Source organism: Melopsittacus undulatus, chromosome 3 (genome assembly GCF_012275295.1).
Source record: "Melopsittacus undulatus isolate bMelUnd1 chromosome 3, bMelUnd1.mat.Z, whole genome shotgun sequence".
Taxonomy (NCBI): Eukaryota; Metazoa; Chordata; class Aves; order Psittaciformes; family Psittaculidae; genus Melopsittacus; species Melopsittacus undulatus.
In genome coordinates this window covers 105264222-105271815 of record NC_047529.1, presented here as the reverse complement: position 1 = coordinate 105271815, position 7594 = coordinate 105264222, and positions in this window count along the sequence as shown.

Genomic DNA, 7594 nt, shown 5'->3' with positions numbered 1-7594 from the left:
AAAGACATGAAAAGAAGAGGGATTCCATCTCTCTTTCTTGTCATCCTGTGTACAAGGAAAAGATACTCCTTCCTGGAGATGGAAGTCAAGGCAAGTTTTCTAGTGCATCATTGCCACTAGCAGAAATTCAGGTGGATGGACATGGTCTCTGTGTTCTGGTGCAATCCTGCTGTCCACAGGCAATGCTTGAGCAATCTCCTGACATCAGTGATGGTTAGCTGGAGGGTAAAGGTTTGTACGCTAGTCCTCCGCCTCCTATGCTTTCCAGGAAGGGGGAAAGCTGCCTTTAAATCTCTGTTCCCTAAGTAGGGAATGTATTTAAACAGTCCTCTGCTCTCTTGTATGTGATTGCATCACTTTGCAAAATATGAAGCAAAAACTAAAGACAGCATTTTGATTGTCAAGTGCTGTGTTGTCAGTGCTCAGGGCAGTGGGAACATCTAAATCCACTGAAGCAGATTCCTCCATGTATTAGTGCTATGATTAATCACAACAACCAACAGTTCATCTCATTCCTCCGTGGCACAGTCTACTGTCAGGGATGGAAAAGTTAGCTGGTGTGTTTCCTGAATGCTGCTGACAGCAGGGGCAGAGTGAGCCATGCCTACAGTGAGTATTCCTGGCCAGATCTGAGATCCAGTGGACACAGAGAGTGGTGTTTACAGGTTCCAACCCAGCTCAATATCCTTTTTCCTTCTTCTGTATTCCTCCTTTAGCTCATTGCAATATTCATGCTGTAGGTTCTTACCTTAGTACAAATAATTCTTGATGAGCAAATATGTCTTTTTCCAAGTTGCCATCCCTGAAAAGCCCAGTTTTCCTCCACCCATTGTCTGGGTTTGTTTTGCCTCTTACCCCTTACACATCTGTCCCTTGCCCTTCTCTTTTTTCTGGTTCTTGCTACCCTTTTGCTCTTGATTCAGACAGTGCGGTTCCCCACGCTACGTTAGGATTAAGAGGAGAGGTTGGCAGGAGTACGGGAAGGACTTTACCCTGTTCTTTCTTTTGATGCTGGCCAAGAGCAGCTATTACAGGTATAAAGTATTTCTACACTCTCTAAAGGAGCTGCTGTGTAGAGGTTCTTGAGCCAGCTGGGCCATCCACAGCACCATGGAGGGCAGCACACACTAGGTATTACTTTGACTTAAAATCCAGGAAGTACTTGTTAAAACATAGAAATATTAAAGCTTTCCTAAGAAATCTTTTGCCAGAAGTTAACATTCACAAAACACTTTTCCTGCTGTTGGTGTTGGAAATGACAGAGCAGCTTTAGCCAGAGTTTTCTGTCAATTTTAAGGTCTTGAATTACACAGGAAGTTTTGGCGCAAAATTGAAGAATATGGCAAAGCAATCAGCTGAGAAGAAAAAATACTAATCAGGCTCTTGTAATAAATACCAGACAACTTTAGTACTGGCCGTGCCCTTTACAGTCAGTCATGAAAATACAGAAGCATGTTTTCCTGCACACAGAGATCATACTGTCCTTGTCTGTGTAGTTGTCTCTTCTACTCATTTATCCAGAGTTATAAACTGCGAGGGAACCACGGTTTGGAAAGCACCACGTTAGTCTGATCACAGCAATTGTCTGTTGTTTGTCTTGGGAAAATGAATAAAGATTTAACATGGAGTAACATTTGTGCTGTCGTCATGTGATCTGTACAGGGAGGTGGGAGGGAGGCAGGAAGTTAAGATGTCACCCAGCCCAACCAGTTTGATACTGAGCCACATAAAATAGCTGGGACTGTGGGAAACAGCTTTAATCTCATGAGAGACCTCCTGGTCTTCACACAGTTCACAACTCATTAAATAAAACACATTCTGTGTTAGCAGCCAAAGGGTTTTATATTGCTTTTATATTGCGGTAGGTGCAATTTAGCAGGCATGTGTGTGAACTTTTTCTGTTGGGTCTTGATTCTCCTATCTCAGTGTGCACCAGGAGCCGGCCTCTCAGATAAGAGCTGGCATGAAAGCTAGCAGTCACAGAAATGGAAAACATCCCTTCTTTCTCTTATGCAGAGCGAGTTTGTTTAGTCTGAGGCTTGCTATGAGGTGTGTCTTTTTCTTCCAGGCTTTTATGAGTAGAAGAGATTTGGGGGTGAGTGAAGAGGGGGCACCAGTTTTAACTGGCTGGGTGACTTAGGGAGGGTTTGTTGCTATCATATTCTGAACTAAATTTTCACATCTTGTTGCAAACGTGTTTGGTCCCTGGGGAAGTGAGGACATTTATGGGCCAAAATGAATGGATAAGTGGCTGCTTGATCCATGTCTTAATGCCATTGTCCTTCCCAGTGGAGACCGGATGAGCAGAGATGTGCAGGTATTGTGTGGAGCAATTGTATTTGCAGTGGTGCTCTCCAATTCAGCAGACCCAACAGTCTATACTGCAGGAAAGAAAAGTTCTGTGGGGATTAGAGATCTGGAGAAGAGAATTTCAGTGCTTAGGGTTGTCAGTGTGAAAAATTTCATGTTTGCTTAAATCACCTGCACTTAAGAAGAGGAAAAGTAAGTTCCCTGATCTGAACAGGTTTCTCTCTCAAATGTACTGCTGAAAGGGTGCCAGACTGCACCCATCTTGGCTGGGAGACCTTTTTAAGGAATCGGAAGGAACTCTGGGTGTAACACCTGTAACAACAAACCTCTGGCGTACCATGCTTCTCACACCTGAAAAGCCTGAAAGCTTTTACTGTAGGTCTCTCAAGTTTGTCTTCACCAGGTTGATGATGCTTTCCCCCAAAACCACCAACCCTGCACTAAACACTCCATGTTCCATGAATGGCAGCATTCAGTACAGACTGCACAGTGCTGGAGTTTACCAACAGGCAGCTGCTTCATTCATGCAATACATCCTCATCCTCATGGACTTTTGCGGTCTATGTAGTGCACTGTGGCATCCGACTAATAAATGCTTGCCAACATGGTATGCATAAATGAAGGAGCATATTTAGATTTTCATAAATCCCATAGGTGTTGGCATGCAGGTAACCAAATCCTACTCTAACTAAATATTTAGATTTTCTGGCTTTGATTTCTGCAGTGTTACTGAACTGAGTCCTCTCAAATGGAAAAAAGGGGCCAAGAGAAACTCAAAGTAATTTTAAGTGTTTATCAGATACCTAAGAATGCACATGTATATTTTCTGAAAGTCTTCTTTAGCTTAATAGTGTGCCAAATAATCCTCACGAAGTACTTCCAAAGCATTTCTGAACAGCTCCCCCAAAGGTAACCTGTGTTAACTTATATTAGCTGAAGCTATAGTCCAGAGTCTTTCTTAAAGACAACACAGATGGGAAGAGACTGTGAAAGTTTATTTCGCAACAAGCTTCACTAAAATTTCTTCAGGTCTGTTTTAAATGCTTAAAATAAACTTCAGAAGATAATCTAAGAGAGATATGTTTTACTTTCCCCAATTGTTTCAAGAAAACTTTGCTCCAAAACAAGCAAAAGCGAAAGCTTTGGGGCTACTGTTTGTCAAAAATTGAAAGTGTAGAATGAAAACTGTAGAATAAAAACTGTAAGTAAAGCAAGCAAAGCACCCCTGGATGGTTTAGCAACAGCATAAAAGTAAGATTAAAACTTCTGAACCTAGATTCCAACTGTACCAGTGCCACTGAACTTTGGGTAACTGTATTTGCTCTCAACTTTGAACCTCTTTCACAGGGAAGACATGGATAGACTGCCTGAGTTACCTCACAGTATCTATGGTGAGCTGGAAGGAAATAAAAGGACTGTGAGATAAATGAGTTCAAAGTCATGGACAGATTCAATACAATGTGCTTTTAAAGGCTGGCATGTTATATATGTTAACTGCAATTTTTTTTATTTGGAAGGCTCTTCTGCAGAGAGTTTGCTACAGGCACAGGTTTGTTATCAGCTTCTGTCTAGAAACACTGCTGGAACAGAAAAAGAAGGATTTTGCAGTAGGACTCAATGTAAATTACAATGGTGAAACCAGTGAGTGGCTTTCTCCTCTTCATGTTCTTTGCAAGTCCTTTTTCTGGTAGGAAAAGTTTATATGGGGTATAAATATATACACACACATGCATTTATATGGGAAACTTAGCAGAGCTACACTTCTTAAAATTGAATTACCAAGTAGTTGAAATATTAAGGGAAGCACTGCAGATACTGACTGGATACATCTATGTATGTAAAAAACATCTATGTATGTGAAAGGTTTCTTTATGCTAGATACTAAGAGCAGGGAATGGTGGTTTATAACTAACAAACTGAACAAGCTTCTTAAAATTGAAAAAATACCTAATAAAAAACAAGACATTCCAGGCTAGGAATTAAATAATCCCAGAGGCTGAAAATTTCAGATTGACCTACCAGTGTATTCAAGCTCTCTTTGGAAGGGCATGAGAAATCCATTCTCTGTGTCCGGACAGACTATGTTCTCTCCCCGGGACTGTCATGAAGAGTCACAGCTGTGGTTAAAAAAGCCAGGGACATTCACCTCTGTATCCTGCCCAGACTGCTGAGCTCTTGCTGGAGGGCAAACTAAGGCTTCTGCTCCCTAGATTGGAGCAAACTTCATGAACTGATTTCCCAGCTCTTCAGCGAATGCCAAGAAATCCCATACTCCTCTTACAGGTATGGCTCTGAGCAGAATGAGAGTGAGATACAAGTAAAATGATCAAAGATGAACAAACCACCTGCAAATGGAATACTCTCATGTTAACCATCTTCCACAGCAAGGTCCGATGGTCAGTATTTGTTTTGTGATTCATTTCATGGTCAAATTTATCTGGGGCAGAAGCCAACCACAAGGTTTCAGTTTTAGATTTGCTATGAATTTGGCCCAGCATTCCTAATATAAAACATCAAGCTTCACAAGCTTGTTGAGATCCTTCAGGGATCTTCCTTAAAGGTCCGCTCTCATCTACCTGCTGCATTTCAGGCTCTTACAGGTAGGGATGCTGCCTTTAAATGTGATGTGCCTCAGCTTTTTAGTGCAAATGTAGTACTTTTATCCCCACAGTCTTAAAAAGGCATGACCCCTTTATCCTGTACATGTGGGTGTTTGTTTCTTCAATTCTGATTTCTTCCAGATAATTCATGAAATATTATATTTGTAAATCATTTTTATGATGGGTTAAAAAGTAATCTCTGCCAGGACTTTGATAAGCAGGGTGAAGAGTGATCTCTCTTACAGTGTTCACAATTAGTTCTTCATTTTAATGATCTGGTTTAGTATCCAAATTCTATAGCACCGCAAGGCCATGAGTGATCTTATTTTCACTCTTCATTTGGCAATGGAAGAAAATTACTGTTGTTACTGCTGTTAGTGCTGTCATATTTCATAATAATAGAGATAGCCTAATTTAAAAGGCTCATAATGGCTCCTCTTCCAGGAACAACTAACTAGATTTTAACCTGTCACCTTGAAAATTGATAGCTTAAGGAGGGTGTGACAGAAGTCTGCATAGGGATGGTCAGTAGTCATTGACTGTTTGTTTTGTCCTCTGATAAAAGAACCAGGATATATTAAATGAAACTAGTGGGATCCAAGTTCAAAGCAATGAGAAAGAGGTGATTCTTCACACCATGAGAAGATGTGTGGAGCTTGTTGCCAAGCAATGCTGAAGTCTGCATCAGTGAGTAAAAGGCTGCACTAGTACATGGACCAGAAACCCATTGATGGCTAGTTAATACAGATATATAGTTCAGAAACTCTCTTGAGCTGGAAATACTTGAAAGGTAGAAGAGTATTATGGGAAAGTGTCATATATACTTACTCTGCTCTTGCTGTTATCTAAACATCCCTCTATGGCCACAGGTGGGGATAGCCTATTGGCTAGAGGTCTGACTGCCAATGGCTAAGGGTTTAAAATTGGTGTGCTGAGAACTTTAAATACTTGGCACACAGTAATCTTGAACCTTACAGGAGTGCTTTGCACCTCTGGGGTTCAGAAGGAAAGCTGTCTTGTTTGTAGTAATTTTACCAGTTAATAGGAATTTTACCAATTCCCACTCCTGATTAGGATGAGGAAACTGCAAGAACAGCTTTTAGAGCAGTATTGTAGCTGCAGCTAAAGTTGGCAAAAGATTCAGAAAAATGAAGTGTTGGACAACCTTTTCTGAACCTCCTAAAAAAGACTTATTCAACTCAGCATGGGTAGAAGCAGAGACTGGGATATTTGGACTGATGGGTTTAATGGTACATAGCTTGCTCAGACAATCTCAGTATGGGATGAGCAAGTGGAACTGTAACATACTATTGCTGAATGTCTGCAGTCAGTGTAAAACACATAAGGAGACCATGCATGCTGCAAGACAGTCAGAAACAGTTCCTTTGTAAAAGGATTTGAAATGTTCTGATGCTGCAAGTAAGGGTAAAGGTGTTGGTGCTGCTTACATGCAGGATCCAGATTTTCTTCTGGACTATGTGGAAGAAGATCAAGGTTCAAAAGAGGTTAACACATACTTTATCCCGAGGATCAAGCTAAATTAATTATTCTTGCCATTGAAAGATACAAGGTCTCCACTAAGAACGTTAGTGTAGCTTTGTTCAGATTGTAGTTTTAGGAGTTGTCTTGAAGTGATTGTGGTACCTGGATGAAGAAGGCCAGGGAGGCTTGTATGCATTGTGTGATAAGCACAAGTTTGGATTTCCAAGAGGCTTTCTAAGCAGCCATGTCATGAAGGGAAAGGGCTTTTTGTGGATAAATGACTGGTCAGAAAGTGGGAAACAGAAAGCAGGAGAGACTGATCAGTCCCATAAGATTGTTTACTAAGTGATCAGAAGACAGAAGTGAATCAAATGTGGGGTAGTACTGAGGGAGGAGTAAAGGAGGCAGTTAGGACCTCTGACTCTGTATGAGTCTGTGGCTGCCCTGTGTTTTGAAGACTGTGCAGGTTCGGTTCCTTCATCTCCAAAAGATGTAGATGGGAACTGGATGCAGTTCAGAGATAGATCCTGGTATAACACAGCACAGACATTGCTCTATTCCTATCTTGGTGTGTGGCTTTCAGACTGACGTTCTACCATGAGTAGCAGATTGAGATGCGTGAGCTTGACAGGTGGAAGAAGGAAGAATCAGTGGATCAGCATACACAGCTTCAGAGCTGAGGCTCTGATGAACACGTGCTGCTTCTGGCTTCTTCAGTGTCATCTGTGGTTGTGTTCCATGTCAGGGGACTTAGTCACAGCTTTATTTGCTGAAAATAGTATTTTTAGCACTATTTCTGCAAATAACTGTGATATTTTTAGTTTTTTGAAGTGAGTTCAGGACAATGAGATGTTGGGTTGTTTTATTCAAAGAGATTTAATGTATGTTTTGCACAACAGGATTAATGATGTTCCAGCTACTGCGTTATACATCTTCCTAAAATACGAACTGCTGGAAATGCTTTTCAGCTCTATGCAGGTGCAATGAACTTCAGTGAATTTGTATCTTTGATTGTAAGTGAAGTGCCAGAGGTAGAATTTTCTGTCATTAATTACAGAAAAGCAGATAGAGTCTGTTGGTTTAAAGTTTGTGTCTAACAGACTATTTAACTTCCTATAACATATATATCTTCTTTTTGTTCTGCCTGTCTCACACTGCTTTTTATTTGGCATCACTGTTTAAAATCTCTCATCTTATGTCAG